The following is an 18466-nucleotide window of genomic DNA, read 5'->3' on the forward strand; positions in this document are numbered from 1 at the left end:
CAATGGACAGCGACCGGAAACTATGCAGCAGTTTAGAACTACATGCATATACAGAACAGTTACTTTCAGAGCGTCAGACCCACATGTGGACTGGCAGCCGTAATAAAAATACACTGCTGTACTTGCGTACAAGCCTCATCAGAAGAAAATAGTTTCATTGGAGGCGATCATTCTATATGAGCAACTTTTAGTATGCCTTTTAGTACACCTCCAAATGTTAGACTAAATAAGTGGAACTTATTTATCTTGCTGAGCTTTATCTCGTTCATGTAAAATAAAACATAAGGCAATCCTAGCTGAATATATTTTTTAAATGAAGATAAACTTCTACCCGGCTTCCAATCGCAAGTTCAATCACTTCCATTGTGGCAATACAAACACAGATACGAAAATGAAGCATCGATAAAAAAATAAGTAAAACATACACGTTGTTGCCTGTATCGTTTTTTTTTTTTTTACGTTTACAAACGCATAGAGTTTTCTAATATTCAAAATTGCATGATGACCGCTCAAAGAACGTTACACCGTTCATCTGGCAACTTCTAATAATCGACTCAACTATTTCGCCGTCCGCGAGAGAGCACACACCGACGCAATTCAGGCCTCTCATCGAAAATGTTGCCAGACCTCCGTCGCCCAAGCTGGCCAAATTTGGAAACAGCTCGGAGGAGCGTTTCTCGAAACGTCGCTCTGCCTCGCGCGCCCGTCAACAGATGTCACCCCAAGCCACGACGAAAAGTTTCGCACGATCTCAGACCGAGCGACGTTCTTCTCCACTGCAAACGATACAGATATATTTGTCGGCTTTTAACAAGAAAAATCATGAGCTTGTAATAGGCGATCTTTGCAATGCTTCCACAGAAAATAACTTACTAGACTTCTGGCGTGGTAAAGGCGCCAACGTGTTCCGGTGCTGCGTCTTGATGATTAAAGCGTCGCGTCGTTTCACGGTTATGCAATTTCACGACAGATGGCACTAGTTGCTCCATTGCCCCATAGAAGGAAGGACAACTGTCTACTTTGTTTTCCTCCCTACCGTGATGTGGAAGTGTATGTGGGTGATGCCACTTTCACAAAGACTCAAATCACGCAGTTGCTTTTGCAATACTTTCGGTCTCAAATGTGTTGCTCAGTTTGTAAATATCCAAGACTTATTTGTGGTGGAAATTCCGATCTAAGAAGCTCATACCCGTCTTCAGAGTTTTTTTATTGATGATATTTAAGGTACTATTAAATCAGATATATATATATATAAATATATATATATATATATATATATATATATATATATATATATATATATATATATATATATATATATATATATATATATATATATATATATACCCCTATGATGTACCTGTGATACATGGGTACCTGTGATAGACTTTTTTAGTTCGTCGACCTTTATGATTTGCCGAGTTAACCAAGACTCTACGAATTCCTGCCCAAAGCCCATACTGTTAAAGAAATCATAACTCAAGATGAACTAAATTGTTTTAAAAAATCTATTTTAAACATTACGGGGATTCATTTCAATTTTGTTATCTGTAGTGAAGACGCATGGGTCCAGCCAAAGAACGTTTATTCGTAATTGGGAGGCCTTTTTATGAGCAGAGGGAGAGGGAAAAGATTGGCAAGAGAAAGAAAACAGAACAGCAGCGCACCGGCTTGTGCGCTGCGTATTTGCCGAGTCATTCGCTTCCTTGCATTATCAAAATTAAATACTTGCTGCTGTAATTCAATTACGAGCTGAAACAAATTGAATATTTTCTTATATACACGGCAGCAGCAACAGTCATTTCTTCAATTATTGCGTTCGTGAAATAAATATTTAGCATTCCGGTGTTTCGAAAACGTAGCATTTTCCCTATTTTTAGGGTAATTGATTTCCCTCCTTTACTAGAAGAAGTTTGCCAGCTAATTCGGTCAGACATTATTTCGAAATCAAGTGTTGTCATAGAATTGAAGCCTGTTGTTTACGAAGATACCGTAGGGAGGCCCTCAACGTTGTACCGTTTGTAATGCCTCTCGAAGGAAACACCATTGCAGTTTTGTTTGCCCGGGTTTCTCGCGCGCGTTTTTGTCATGATTGGTGGGAAGCTTTTATAGGGCAAGAACTTCCGTGCGATAACCTGAAAGTGTACCAATGACGACTGTTATAGTTTGCTCACTTTGTCTACCAGCTTGGTCTTCTTTCCAGAAATCCCTACTTTTATAGCATAGAGGAGAAATTTAATATAAATTGAAACACCTTTACGAAAAGCAAGACACTTTATTGCGCTGGTGTAACAAAGACGATGTAGTTTACCTTTTTTTTTTTCTTCTTTTTTTAAGAACTTTAGTAGACTGTTGATCTTTCTATAAGGCCATACCACTTTGCTCATTCTCCATTTGAGGTAATTAGAAGCCACGTGCTTGCTGGTTTAAGGAACCGCCGATGTTGCGCCTAGAGCAACCAGGCTCCATCGTGCCCACCTAAGTAGAAACACCTGTGTTGTGCGGCGCAAGGCTTTCTCTCGAAACGTTAAGCGGTTCGTACTCTTCAGTCAATTCTGATATAAACAAAATGTGCCAGCTAACCACTCAAAAATGCTCGTTCGCAGTGAAGTGGCAGTGATTGTCGTGAGCATCCCGCTGCCCCATGATATACTATCGCCCATCCACAAGCTATGATTGCAACTCAAATTAAATAAACACGTGAGAAGAAGAATAAAAAAAATATTGGACCTTGACCGAAGAAGGAACACTGGTTAGATATAACCGTCCGATGAAAGTCCGAATCGCGCTTCCGGAAAGTAAATTTAGAGTGATCAATATAAAGTACGCTGTCCCCGCACCCTAAAAAGCACATTCGGGGAATAACCAGCTTAATGTGTTTTATTTTTTTAACGGGGCATTAATTTTTTAGCAATGGCTATAAAAATCGCGCTTGACTTCTTGTTTACCTTTGATCTTTTATCACAAGTCGGGCTGTCTTCGGTGTCAACTTGACACCCGTCCCGAGCGTACTGACTACCAGCGAGACAAGTGTTTGTCCGGTCCAATTCTCTGTTGAAAAATGTTTGAAGGGAGCCTAGGCATTTTATGTGCATTTTAATATTGCGTATGCTCATCAATTTTGTAAGGATACGATCATTGTCAACAAGGGACTGCGGGTAACATTGGTTAGATAGAAATACTCGGTATCCAGCGTCATAGTTGTTGCGGCTCAGCCGTTATAAACATATATTCAACTCCATGAATGCCGATTTCAGAGTTGAAATGAGTTCAACACGATATTGATGTCCGACAATATTCTTTCTCTAAAGGCGTTCTGAGGTTTCCCAAAAACATTTCCATCACAAATAAGCGTTCTTGATGTTGTTCTGAAGATTGCATAACATCATGTAGGTTTTAAGTGAGCCCTGGCGGCACACTGACGCGAACACACATCCTGGCCAAGTCAGATCGGTGACATTAAACATCACGTCATTTTTATTAAATTATATGATCGGTCAAATATTATAACGTTAACGAACGCCGTGGTGAACTATAAATAAGCCTGAAGAAAATTCAGCTTGCTTCAGGGACCAAGCCATTTCAGTGTGTGATCCGCCAAAAGTTCTCCTGTTTCTGCGGAGGGTCAAGATTTTCTTGGCTGGTGCCCCTCGGTTATGATCACCGGTATCTTGTGAAGCTTTTGAGTGTTACCATAAAAAAATATTAGAAAAAGACTATCTCTGATGAAATCAGTTCTTGTTCCTCAATATTTATAAATGTGTAGGATTTAACGGGGTAATAAAGCTTATATTTATAATACTAATGGTCATCTATTTTGGGGGCTCATGTGAACGTCTTTAACGCAGTTTGTTTTCTTTTTTATTGAAAAATTAGTTCTGAGTATTTCGTTTAACTTTGCAAGTTCAACGATATAAAAGATTACAAAGCCCTTCGATTATATTTTATTCCAGGGTACTAACCCTACAATCAACATTTAAGACAGTTAGTAGAAACGATAGAATCTCTGAGAACCCACAAATGCGTGACCCAAACTGAGAACCCCCACAACTGACCTCGGCGGGCGTTTACCGGTGCCTCAGATAGATGGCGCGACGTGCCGAATTGTTGGGGATCTTTTAATATGTTTTCGATTGGCGTGTGGAGTACATTTGTGATGCCGTTTGAGTGCGGAGAAGCAGATGTTACATTAAATAAGCTGAAGAGAGAAAGAGAAAAAACAAACGCGGGAGGAACAAAAGACAACAATAATGCAAGTATATTTATTTTTATTATGATTGAAAATGCGCACTTTGATGGCCCTTGTGTCGAGTTACTTCCAGTTCAGTTTAGACCACAGCAAAGTGTACTTACACCAAGCCTTGTTTTCTTTCGCCCGTCGCTTTCTCTTCCTCTAGAGTTCGCTTTTCTTTCTATTTTTCTTTTTCTTCTCGGTATTTACAAATAACGTCACGCTTTCCGGGGATGTGGCGAGTTGTCTAGTACGTTTTTTCTTCTCTTTTGAACTTAAGCAGTATAGATGCATGAATACAAACCGCAAACTATATATGTTGGTATCCGTGCTTTTAAGTTTTCCCCGACTTGAGCTCAGTCACTTTGCAGGCTGAAGCCTGTCTAAGTCGCTCAAACACATAGCGCGGTGATGTTAAGGTGAGCAATTAATTATACTTTTCGTACTCTTTTGTTCGCTTAAAGGAGACGTGAACATGCTATAAAAAAGCAACGAAGCACCGTTGTTCGTTACGATTTGAACATGAACCTAAGTGAGCAACGCCTTGCGGAGCTGAAAAGAAGTACGTTGACTTTCGAGTTGGAGTAAGCGGAGGTCGATGTGTGAGGCTTTAAAGCTCCGATGCGTTTACCAAAAGCAGGACGAATTGCTTAAAGGCCCATCGAGCGAACCTAGTTGAGTTTGTATATTTTCACGCCTTCGAAGATAAATTATTAAAACCATAAGATGTATGTGACGTTGCAGAGGTAAGTGAGGTTGTATGCACACTAATCTAATGCACACCTTTGACGGCATAGGGATGCAAAAAAACTGATCCTTCGAACGCCCATATTTGCGGCGTGGTTGGTGTTTTCATTTTCAAAACTACCTTACTATAACTCCAAAACATTTACGTGTGTTTGTATTGTACTGTATTCCTCATGATGCGGTTTTGGATTTGATTTGATGCTGTTTTCGATTTGGTTTGCATACCCTTATAGAACCGCTTTTGGAGTAGGCTTTAGCGACAGCGTCGAATGATTATCGCTTCTAAAGCTTGTTATTGACCGATACAGTCCATGAGTCTTGAGGAAACATGATTCATGTGAAATATCGGCCGGAAAAAAGAAGCATTTTTGAAACAATATTATTCGCGCAGTTAGTAATCGGTTAAGCCATTATTACTTTTAAAGGAGCCCTAAGGAGGTTTCTGAGGTCCCCTAAGTATGGCGATAACTCACTCTGTGGGTGCATACTAAAAATCCATACATCCTAACGATGCGCAGCCGATTCCCCTATTTAAACAGCAATCAAAGATTGAAATGATCTCCGGTGATGCGAGAATCATTGTAACGGCAGCCGGGACGGCATGTGACCAATGAGAACGGGCAATTTCGTTGAGATTACAAACACTACTATTAAAAGATGTGTATGTTTTTTTGTGTTTTTTTTTGTGGACGATAGAAGCAAGTAAGAGAAGTAAAAAAAACGTGAATTTTTCGCGGAGAGAGAACTTAATACTGCAATAATCGTCTCAAAAACAACAAACTATGTTGTTGTTTCTCTTCCGCGGGGGTGCAGTTCGGTAGTCAGCTCTCGAACACTCCGCGCACTGCCCGGGTTGAATCGTAGTCCGGGCTGTACGGGCAAACGACCCGCGCGCATTCGAGATATTACTCTGCGGTTCCACCGGTCAGAGGCACGAAGATCCTTCGCTTGCTATTAACTGACAGTGGTCCTGGATTCGGAGCATGCTCCGCCCATCGACGGAGATGAAATCGGTGTGTTGCGATCTTTGATTATTATTTTAATAAGGAAATGGGCCGCATATCGTCATGATTTAGGGATTTCTAGGATGCTTAGAGCCAGCAGAGTGAGTTATCACCATATTTAGGCGATCTCGGAACCCTCCTCAGGGCACCTTTAATGTAGGGTATATATACAATAAAACACGGGTAATTTTCATTCTCTGACTGATTCCCCCCCAAAAAAATTCAATCATGTATAGATGAAGGAAACGTTCACTGATCGAATGTAATATTTGTCCGGAAGCTGTTGAAATACAAGGGCCTCTGGCGCCTTTGCGACGATTATTACATTCGATTAGAACGGGTCATACATCTGCATATTTTCGACTATTATAACACGTTGAAGCGGTCAACACGTTTGTGATTGCGGAAGTTTACGCGTGTTTCATGGCGTCTCTCGTTCTTAATGCGTATGTGAAATCTTTACATAACGCGCGTTGCCTTCCGAGTATTTATGTGTATCTGCATCAACAGCAGACCGAGGATGTGGAATTTATTTTTGTGAAGTGGTTCGAATTCCTTTCACAGTCGGTTTAAGCATGGATACAACGCTGGCTATATTTTCCATGACATAAAGGTTTCAGCCAACAAGACATTCCTTTCTCGGGGAGCAAGCGTGCGATTTCTAGACACATGACACCCCTTTGTGGGTGCAGCACTGGTGACATTGTGCCTTCTAGGTTTGTGGGTGAATGTCTTCGCTTGTCGTCCTTTGGCCCATTTTGATAGAAACCCAAATACAACACGAGTTCGTATAAGAACAAAGTTCGCGCCATGAACAATTAGAAAAAAAAAAGTATGATTACTTGGTCGAAAGTAAATAAAATATATTACACCTTCCTGGGCAGAAAAATGTCACGAATTACAAGTCACGTGTTACGTAAAACTATGGCTAAAAGGCTGCGACCATAATTACTTGTGTACCGGCACGCGCACCAACTACGTGATACAAGAGGGTGTTGGGAACAAGCCTGTAAAAATAAAATTTCAAGAACTCCTAAGTCATGCTCAAATAAAGCGTTTCGTGCAGTGTGCTTCGATGTTTACTGTTAGTCACGACCATTATTTTATAAGTCGCACTGAACTTTTTGATCGGAGGCACTAACTGGTACTCAACACTGTTGTGCCCCACAATGTCGGAAAGAGGAAAGGTATTAAAATTACAATAATCCATTGGCCAGAGTATTGTTTGGGGACATCTAGTTTCGCCGTATTTATTGCACGCCCAAACCGCCATTTTGGGTTCTACGTGATTTTTCCGGTGTTTTCGTGTGCAGCAGGCGAAATGGAAAACACATCTTTCTGTTTTGGTTAAGATGACAAATTGACTGGGCACAACATCGCAGTAACTCACTGTTCTTTTCTGCCTTGAAGTTTTAGAGCCGTTTTTCTTTGCACTCCGTCGGCAGCAACTTGTGACATCACTTTGCAATGCCACTATTAGGGACTTCTTCTACCCTATAAATATAATCTTTCGACATTTCTTAGGTATCGTATATAAAGTGTTTTTCTTTTTTTTTCTTAAGGCATACCCATTTTCTCGGTGTTTTTCTTTTTCTTTTTTATACAATAGAACGTGCCGTATAAACTACTTCGTTGCCGAAATCTTGATATATGGTGTTCATAATAATGTAAAAAACAGTAAAGATGCAAAATCATCGCAAGTATGACTGTTACGCATGCAACTGCAGCGCCCTAACGTGGTGAGATTTAGCAATGTCTGCCTAACCAGTTACAAATATTTTATAAACACACGCTGTTCCTCTTTCATTTGGAGCGTTTTACTTGTATCAGTTTCTGCACTACAGTCAACGCGGGACGTGATAAACCCCTGGCATCTTATTATTGTTCCGTAGCCAACGAGTTTGAGGCACACGCCACCAAGAACTCAAAGGAACGAATGACGAAGCGAAACACAGGAACAGAATGAGCCACGTTCCGCATTTCTGAAGATGTCAGGAATCGTAGAATATCTAAATACCTTGAAATAAACATAATTTATTCGTGTTATTTCTCACGCAATTTTTAAAGGTAGATATACTGGGACAGCCTTTCGGCGGAGTAGAGACGAGCGTCTCACCTGACAATAGAAGAAGGAACACAAAGTGCTCACGTCCGTGTAGCTAATAGCGCCTGCACAGAACGCAGTAATTCAATCGTGCCAGCGCCTGACCTACGAATCGTGGTGAAACATTGGTATGAAGAAACAAATTGAGGAAAACATTTTTCTTGAGCGTGTTGACTTTTGACAGGAAGTAACATAAATAACGTGACAAGTTTTCCCTGATTTTTTAAATATTAATATTGTGAAAGAAACATATGTTGAATACCACATAACGGCATAGATTAAAAAAAAAACCTTTAAAAACGACATTTATACAAAACGTTTCAAATTTGCTTTACCTGCTTTGTTTACCCGCTTGCAGCTAAATAGTTTTTTTAAATCTTTATTTCAGTTATGACTTTCATATAGTCAAAGTTCAAACGCAAATTGTCATAAAAAAAATATGAAGGGTTAAGAAGTTTTGATCCCTAAACTTCCTCCTCATGCATACACCATTACCCGCTTTTAAGGAAAGTTAGACTACTTGCTACCTTAAAGCTTCAAAGTTACCGCTTAAATTTTACGACTTGACAAAATGTCTGAAGCAAGGTATAAGTGGGAACTCATTTAATATAGGTAGATAGTTAAATTTTAATCGCTAACATATTTTTAGTATTAAATTATTGAATGTAAACAAATTAACCCCCTGGGTGGACTAAAATGATGGCTAAATGAGTTCATGGCGCCTAACTGCAGGAAAAGGATAACTCCATGTACGAACCAAATTGGATACAAGGGAATAGGATGTTTCCTTAATCGATCGTCGAAGGACATGAACTTTTTGACGTTGTTGACCAGTCACCCCGTGTCTGGCGCTTTTTTGTTCTGAACTCCCCGAAGGACATGTAAAAATCTCATTCCGGATCAAGAGCATTTATTAATCAAACGTGCAGGTGGCGGTCTCAGATCACGCTTAGAATTGCTCGTACAGTTATGGTTAAGAGTATAAGGTTTTTTTTTTTTTTTTTTTCTCAATAATTACGTGTTCCAAAGCTTGCGCAAGCGAACTACAGCGAACGCCATATGCACCAAGGAGCTTCTCTGACGTCATGCCACTCAACGGTGGCGCTGGTAGCGGTGCTGTGCATGTACAGACGCTTCAGTTTACGCGAATTTGTTTTCTACGCACGCGCAATGCCCACATATTAGTGCGATCAAAAGCGAACTTGTTTGTAAACAACGTGTGTGTCTATAGAAGGAGGTTGACACCGTTTTATTACACGCGCCACTATAGACCATGCAGTGTCTGCTTTGTTCTATGGGCGCCGCCATCTTTGTTTATACTGACGCCATGACACGGCTTTTTGTGAGACTCCTTTTTTTTTTTTTAGAAACCTCCGCTCATATCGTACGTAGCGCAAGAACGGCAGAAATGCATAGTCACGAAGCTCCAAGAACAACATCGATGCCAAAAGTGCTAAAAAAAAGCCAAAGTCTCGTTTGGGCGCAACCCCTCTCTTCACAAGAGCCTGCATATGAGATAATAATTTCCAATTTTTATTCCCGGGGGCAAGGATTTCGGACACTGGTCTATAGAAACAACTCCCAAGCCCATCATAATTTATTACACGGACACGTAGATGTCGTAGAGTGACTGTACAAATTGTGAATTAAGTGCTATAACAATGAATGATGCATATCGAATGCCCGAAGGGTGACGCAATAAAATCCATGCAACCGGCAATATGAAATCTCAAGATTGAACTTACCTTGCTTCCCGATGTTTTCGCAGGCCCGGAAACGTGCTGAGTTTCACCTAAGCTACTGCCACACCTAAGAAGTAAAGCAAGCTCGCATGGAACGTCCTCGCGTTCCAATGGAGGAACCGAGGTCTGCACACCTTCCAGACCGGCCCCAAGAAGAAAAAATAACGCACAGCTCTCTAGCAGCGAAGCGATGCGAGCAAGAACTCAAAAGGTGAAAAATGCTTTCCCCGAAAGGAAGACATAGTTTATGACGACTCCTCCGCCCTTAACAACCATGTCAAAAATCAGCAGCATCCATATCTCCAGCCGTCACCGGTCCTGTAGCGCGCTCATAATTGGCCCATGAGCGCGCGGGCTCCCAGAAGAAGTGTGGTCGCCGCTGCACTCAGGTCCTTCAAACGACCTTCGCTGTACGTTGGCCGTTTTCGTGTAGTACGTTTCCAAATGGCGAAGCTTTTTGTTTAATGCAGTGTCCAAGACTTATGGACCGTGGGAGCCTGGAACGTTTAGCCCCCCGCTTGGCTCGTCTCCGAGCGGCTCCCTGTGTTGTTGTCGGCCAGCAAGGCAGGCACAAACAGGAAGCGGTCAGGGAGGCTTCCGTCAGGTGACCGGCCCAGATGCAGGGTCTGCAAAAGGCCTTCCTCTCCTGCGTGTATAAAAAAAAAGAGAGAGAGAGCAGGGAACCAAGACAGATAGCGGAAAGGAGGAAGGATGTGGGAGTGCAAGCCTCTTTTCACTGAAATGCGCCGGGAGGATCGGAGGAGGGGAACTGTTCCCCCGAAAGTTGTGGTAAGAGTCCGGGGAAGCCCGTCCTGAAGCCAACGGGTTAAAAGCTTTCTCTTTTGTGCTCTCCTCCATGTGGCTCGTTGCGGTCTGGCCGTCCCTTTTCCGGGGAAGGCAGCAGGCGTCAAGGCACCAAAAGACGAGTCCAAATGCTTCGAATTACCGATCGTCTGAGAGCGCGAAGGTTGAATTCCCGAAAACTGATGATACGGCAGAAAAATGTGCTCGCACTCCTTCAGAACCGACGGAATGAATGATAGTTGTAGATGATAAAATTGCACGTGTCATTTGGGCTGCGTACGAGCGAATTTGCTGGAAAACAGAACATTCGACTTAAAGCTGCATATATTTTCATGTTGCTTGTTTAGATATGCCCTTTTCAAAGTTTCTAACTTTATGCTGCATCACAACACTTGGGCATTAAGCCCGAAATGAAAGTGTCAAAACACGCTTAATGAACAGATTGGGGAAGTTTTCGATCCTTTCGCCTAGCTTTATCTTTTTCGATATAACAAACATCTAGACATGTACACGTTACTAAAATTAAGTAATTAAGTTAAGTTACTGACTATTGACGTCAAAAGTGATTTGAGAGTAGAAATGACTCAAATAGGAAGTAATTGAGAAAACTACTAATTACCGTAAGACAGTAGCGAATTCCTTTTGAAGTTACTTCGATATTTTTTTTATGGTAAAAAGAAAGTACAAAAGGTTTTGATCCGTTATCGAAATTGTGCTAGCCAAAAACGAATCCGCCTGATTTTTTTTTAAACAGAAATGCTTTAATAGCTGGTTCTGCTTCTGCATGCCTTCGTACATTTTTTTTTTATTTTTTTTGCTCAGTAATATATTGCGAATGTGTCATTTCTACTTTGAAGTCTAGCACTGTCTGAGCTTGATTTTTTAGACAGTGTTTGCTTGTTTACAGCGTTGCGTAAAGTACATAAAACGTACTTGCAGTAAAGTACAAAGTAAATGAGATCTTATGTCAATGTATTTCAAATATAAAGTGCAAGCACTTTTAACGTAATCCTTCAGGACGCCCTTTCATTCCCTACGCAGTGTTTTTTTAACTGGCATGCATTGCTCCAGGGATAATTGGAGGTGCATCAGTTTTTTTACAAAAATGACAGCAAATATTGTATAAGGGTCAAGTCGCCGCAAAGTAGTTGTTTTACTCTCCCTGACAAGCCACTTGACACAATCAACTTATAAGGCACTTATCTCCATCGATCTTACAGCCGCCATTACTTCACCCAAAGAAATGACCTGATGACGTCTCGAAAGAGCGCGCTTTCACACGAGGACACCACCATTTTTCTTTCTAAATGCGGGGAATGTACATTGAAGTCGGGAGTTTTACTTCTCTCGGAAAATACAAGTACATGTTCAGAGAATTTACTTGAAGCAAAGTACATTTTTCTGAACAGTAGTACTTTAAATACCATGTACATGGAGTACTTCCCAACAGTGTTTGTTTATTATTTTTTATATAAAAACTTTGGGGGAATCACTACAGGCTTCTCGAACAACCTTCGAACTTTTAAAGATCTGCACATTCTGAGTTTTGGGAAAAAAGGCAACGCAAAAAGGTAATCTTTGCGTTGCCCTTTTAGCATGCGATTCTTCGAGTACAGCACAAACTACAAGAGCATCAGATGAGTTTCAGAGGAAATGCTGCATTTTGTTGCCTCCTTTGAGTGAGGATGAAGGGTGTGCACCTCCTGTAGTGCATGGACGAGAGTTTCTACGTTAGGGAGAAGCGGGTACCAGCCCTTTCTTCAAATGGGTCAAGTCCCCTTGAGCTTCGGGACACAGAGAAACCCCCAGTCTTCGGCGCTAATCCGCAGTTACTCGGCCTCTCTTGCGCCGTGTCTGTTCGCTCCCCGCGCCTCGTAGCAGTGTTGTTGCAGTGTGTGTCTGTGTGTGTGTGTGTGGAGGGGGGGGTTGTGAAACTTTTTTTTTTTTGGGGGGGGGGGGGGGTTTCGGACTCTCCAAACAATTTTCTCCCCCCCCCCCTCCTTCCTACGCCACATGCATCCCGCTCTTTGCAAATATCAGCTGATCTTACAACATCTTATCTCCTCTGTGTAGGAATGTTTGTTGATAGGCAAAAGAATAACTGAAATTCGAAAGCAATTTGTAACTTTAGTAGAAGTTACTCAAAAATTAATTAAAGTAGACTACTGATTACCGAAATCAAATGTAATTGAACTTCAGAAAAGTAGTTAAGCTACAGTAACTAGAGTAAGTAGTTGAAGTACGTACAAGTCTGCAAACATCTAATTGTATTGAAAAAAAATCAAAAGATCCTTTCCACTGGCGATGAATTTAAATGACTCCTCGTAATTTTATTTAACTAGGATGGAAAATACTACTTTTGGATATTATGGAAAATGTTATACAGTTTTAAACACCCTTTTGTATTCTCTGTTGTTTTTCAGACTTTCCTTGGTCCTGTGCCGATCCAAGGAGTCGTCTCCAAGACTGTCAAGACTGGGGGCTTGTTTGGTTTCCGACACCTATAATAAACACTTCGTTTCATTAGTGTGAAATGCCTCCCTTTAATTGTGAAGCAGCCTACAATGTTCTTCTCCGTTTATGTGGTTTTCGATTTTGCTTTATATTTACGGAGATACTCCCTGGCCTAAATAATCCATAGCGTTTCGGGACGATTCTTTCTTACCTGTCACAAGCAGATATGTGACACGCTCAGTGACGAACCAAAGCTCTAATATGTAATATTGTATTGTCTTGAAAGCCTCATGTATTATTTTGTAATAATTTTTCCCGAAACAGTTAGTTGGCTATGTGTTTGAGATTTAGGGCCCAGGGCAAGTAATACGAAAATATTTGCTTCAGGAAATAGATTTCTCTTATATGCTCAAAATTCGTGGGAGTGTAAGACCGTCTCTAGAACAAATTGTATGCAAAAAACATTAAACTTGGTTTCGACTAAAAGTTTCAACCTGATTAATTGCCAGAATTTAATCGATTAAGCGGTCTCGTTCATTGCCAAGCATAATATTTAAAAAAAATTATCCTTTGTTGAATATGCGATAAACGACGCAATATACAATTCTGTCGATGAATCAATCTCGATGTGTAGTGTTGAATAGTTTAAATACACTTACACTCACATATTATCTAATTCTGCTACATGAGGCAAAGATGTTCGTTGATATTCTCCGGCAAGACCGACCTCCAGTTTTTATTGTTCCGAATAGTCTCTGCAACGCTGAACGGATATACTCAAACGGCATTGAAGAGGCAGAGACGCGTGTAACCTTCGGAACCTTGTCAGGAGTTATAAGTCTTGTCCCCACAGTTTGCTTTCGGCTGAAATATGACCTAAAGTTTGCCCTTCATCCAGGTGTACTCGTCCACGTCTGCGATGTGAAAGCGTGTAATTTTTACTTTCTTCTGGTTCATCAAAATTTTACCGATTAATCGGTTAGAAAAATTAAGCGCGATTAAAGCATTAATCGATTAATTGATAGGCTAGTCGATCCATTGACCAGCCCTAATATGACATAAATGAACTGAATAAATTCTACTCGTTTCGCATGCCCGTGGGTCGTAAGCCTTAAAGAATGTTTTATCAGAAAGTCATGTAGCGTTGGAGGCGTCAGGAAGAAACGTCCCTTGAGACATTTTTTTTATTAAATAATAATCCCATTACGCTTTAAAGTGCTTTTGTCAGGTAGATTTATAAAGCAAAATTAAAGGGAATTGTGATTTAAGCAAACTTCAACCAAGTCAACAAGTTCAAATCTTCCAAAATGCTCAACAATTCATTACTGCCATTCCTGCAGAAAAAAAAAAATTAAACCGTTTTTTTTTTTCGTTCTAAGTTAAAAGGAAAAAAAAAAGGTTTCATTTTTGCACGTTTCATTTTATTACAATGGAATAGTTATTCCAAAATATTCCTTCCAAAACAAAAAATGGCACCGGGAGATATATATATATATATATATATATATATATATATATATATATAATGAACATTAAATATATATATATATATATATATATATATATATATATATATATATATATATATATATATATATTTAATGAACAGTTACAAGGATTATTCAAACTAGACAACTAACTTCTTGACTGAACAAATCGTACACGTGAGTCTTCGTTATATTGTTTAATCGCTTGTATTTGTATAGTGCCTTGTTTCCTCGAAGATGCATAATAAAATTGAAACACACAACGGGTAACTTTGGGAAACAACTCGAACCGACAAGCGTCGTTAGATCGCAGAAAGCAAAAACGGCCACCGTCTGCAGGGTACGGGATGAACGAGGCTTTACTCATGTCTCCGACGCATCTCCTTTGCGGTGGAAGAGCCTCCTCTCGCCGCAACCTCACGATCTGGACGTGACTCCGAGGCGGCATTAAACGGCAATCAACGCTTGGACAGGCGCAAGGTGTGACGGGTATAACGCGGAATTAATGCCCTCACGTGCTCCATACCAGAGCGAGTACGACGCTGCTGATGCGTGCACTGAGGCCTGCCTTGCGGCGTAAACGGCCACTTTGACAGCATCACTGCTCATCTGTGTATGTTAATAAAGCACGCAAAAAGCGGGGAGACAAAAGGTTGACAAAGTCGCGATAATTATTATTTGAGATTCAATCTAAAAGAAGGTTCTTAGTTAGCAAAGGTTCACCTATAACAAGAACTTCAAGTACTAAGGTTCGCAATAAACGAAGAATGTATCGCATCAGTCTAAGCGAGATCTGGATGGTTTATACTTTCCCACTATAGGCTCGGAAGAGCCAAGCGCTGCAATCCACGGAGATATTCATGTTCAGTGCCACGGACGCAGACTGTTTTTTCTAAGCCTAAACTAATCTTTAATTTCTTCGCCGCCCTCTTTCCGTGGATTGCAGCGATGTAAAGGCACATCCCGAGTCATTTTTGTGAAAGAAAACGGTCCAGATTTTTTTAGACTTATGTTCACACTAATCTTTACCTCCTGATTGGTCTTCCGCCGTGCTCATCGGCTGATGCCGCCATCGTATTGGCTACGAGACTTGCCGCCACGCCCTGCAGTTCCTTAAGGTGTCAGGGACGCTTATGATGTTCCCTAATCAGCTCGCCTATACGCTCTCTCTCCTTGCAGGTTGCCTACCTGTTTGGCGTAGGCGTATAGGCGGAGGTGCACGCAGTTCTTGAGCTGTGATGTATCGGGTCCCGTAAACCACGTCCAAGCTTAATTCACCAAACGTGACTAGCGTCATGTTTCACCGCTGACTCTCTACGTCGTAGATTAAAATTATCACGTGGCCGGTGGTAATCACGGCTAAAGTATGCACTTGGTATTCACCGACCATGTTTAGAGTTTATAGTCGCCCCAAGCAATTTATAGAAGGCGACTGAAAATCTTAGGAGGTTACGGCTAGTTTAGCCGGTGTTTGACGGGTGACTAGCCGCTCCGCGGCATGGCTGACTCCTATCATCGCTGACCGGCAGTACTAACGAAGCAATAACTGTCTTAGAAAGCTTGGGGAAACATCCGAAATTAATTTGTGTAGGAAATATTCTGGGAATAGACATGTTCAGATGTCATAGATACCACTAAAGCGATCTCAGCAGCGCGCTGGAAAAAGAGGAAGAGGTGGAGAGCTCTGGTTGGAACGATGAATGGGTGGACCTAAAGATCCACCCATTAATCGAATGCGTCGAACCGTCGAACGCGTTCGAACGCGCAGCGCCGGCGTCAGGCGTTTGGCTCTCGCATTCGAACGCGTTCGGTTTAGGTCCATCCCCGAATCGTTCCAACCAGGGGCCCTAAACTCGTCAAACACAAAGTTAAAGCCGAAAGTTCACAGAGCGCACCTATTGGACGTCGGCGAAGAAAGCGCAACGTAATCGTCCTGATAGGCCAATCGGTGCGCTCCGTCAACTACGGCCCCGACTTTGCGTTGGACGAGTTTAGAAGCCCTGAGCTCGGCGTTCTGAGTTCATCGCGCGAGAAAGCCCGCATATATAAGCGCTTCCATATTTGTTAATGTCGCTGGCAATGCGGCTTCAACTTATAAACAGCGCCAGTTAGAATGACGACCAGCGTATTCGGCCGGACGAGTTTTAGAAAGTGAAAGAGAGGGATGAGAGTACATGATTAGGATTGTGGCCATACATCTGGATAGTTTTGCTGCCTTTGAGATAAAACCTTACGAAATATATTTCGGAAGTATTCCTTACGGTTTGAACAAACGCAGAATAACAATTTATTGTGTTATTCTGCTTTTGCATAACATTTTTTTTTCATCCGTCCGCCTTCTCGGGTTAAATTCATCATGGTAGACTTCTACCAGCTCACTTGCGTTATTTTATTGTGGCTTTCTTCATTCGGAAATACCATCCTGGAAAGAAATTATGTGCTATGGGAGCGGATTTTTTATATGTTCTAATGTCGGAATCAGTGTTATATATTGTCACTCGTACTACATCAGGTTTACCCTGCACCAAAGCAAGTAGAACTGCTTGAGTTAAAAAAACAAGCCATTCTGGTAGCTAATATATATATATATATTGCTAAGCGTAGTGCCGCTGTCCTTTCATATCCTTTTGTTGCAGTAATTCTACAGCGGAGACGAAGAAACTATCCAAAAACAATAAATTCAGGAAAAAAAAAAGGCATAAAAAGAAGCCAGAGACTTCGCCGAGAAACGAGACCATAAATCATTCATGGTCTCCGAGCAAGCAAAGTCTGGCGGCATAGTTTCCGCCGTCCAACGCTAGCAAAGTCTGGCGGCATAGTTTCCGCCGTCCAACGCTGCGGCAAAAAGAAGCCACGGGGGAGCGTAGCGGGTCCGAGGCATGCCTCGTGGGGTTAGGCCAGAATTTTCATTCCTCGGGATCAAAGGTAATCCGTCACCCGGGGCCTCCCTCGCGGCTCTCGGACCGGGAGTTCATCAAGTCTGCCATGCAAATGCGCCGTGTCCTGGAAGCCCAAGGGAGCGTCGCCGCCGTCACAGGATCCGTCCGGCTCTTCCACGCGCTCCTCAACGAACACCTTCACCGCCCCTGAAACAAATAAAAATAAAAAGAAAGAGAAGAAAATTAAAAGAAAGCCCGAAGTTAAGTTTTGGTTCATCTCAAGGGTATATTCCCCCCGGATTGCGAAAAGAAGATAATAAAATTTGAATTCCTTTACGGACACGACCTCTCTCTGTGGGCCGCTGTCCGACGGCTGAAAAGGGTTACCCACTAGAAAATTGCGCCTGCTAGGAATATAGAAACATGAAAATATGCTAATAACAATCACCAATAAATATACGACAAGGAACCTGGTGATTGTAAAGTTCATTTGGTTGAAATCGAATGTGTCGCGTGAAGTGAGGGTACGCACGGGTAGCGATACCTTACGCAGCATAATCCATTTTACGTAAAATTTGAACTGTGTGCAAACACTTCGGGTGGCGTAATTGCGAGTATTAAAGAAATTTTCTCAGATTCCGCGTGAGACTTCTTTACGAGTGAACGACACACAGTTTCTACTCGCTAAGGCTGAATTCCATGTCAATTCGTCGAGATACCGGGTTCATGTTTTTGTTTATCTTTAAATAAATATACCTACCAGCGCTTTTTCTTAATCGGCTGACACAAAAATGAGGGGCAACGTATGTATGAGTTCCAGGAGGGTGGGGACACGCAGAAAGCATAAACCTAGAGCACAAATCGACCTACAGCATAAACGAGGGTGGTGAGCTGCCCAGTTAGTTTTAAGAATTGTGGTCTCCAAAAAAGTTTTTTTTTTAATTTTTTTGCAGCAATCTAAACAGGGAAACATACCTAACTATATCGCAATAACCTTATGACGGCAGCTTAATT

The 18466-nt window shown here is 41.5% G+C and overlaps 1 long non-coding RNA gene across 1 annotated transcript in view; it reads left to right on the forward strand.

The window, feature by feature from the left end:
- Positions 1-10023, forward strand: part of LOC121048675 — a 66781-nt gene extending 56758 nt beyond the window's left edge. The window contains exon 3 of the long non-coding RNA XR_006076518.1: positions 9855-10023. This is a non-coding gene — a long non-coding RNA (uncharacterized LOC121048675). The remainder of the gene's footprint in view (positions 1-9854) is intronic.
- Positions 10024-18466: the final 8443 nt, after the last annotated feature.

The sequence above is a fragment of the Ixodes scapularis genome, unplaced genomic scaffold (genome assembly GCF_016920785.2).
Source record: "Ixodes scapularis isolate PalLabHiFi unplaced genomic scaffold, ASM1692078v2 PGA_scaffold0__279_contigs__length_252992795, whole genome shotgun sequence".
Taxonomy (NCBI): domain Eukaryota; kingdom Metazoa; phylum Arthropoda; class Arachnida; order Ixodida; family Ixodidae; genus Ixodes; species Ixodes scapularis.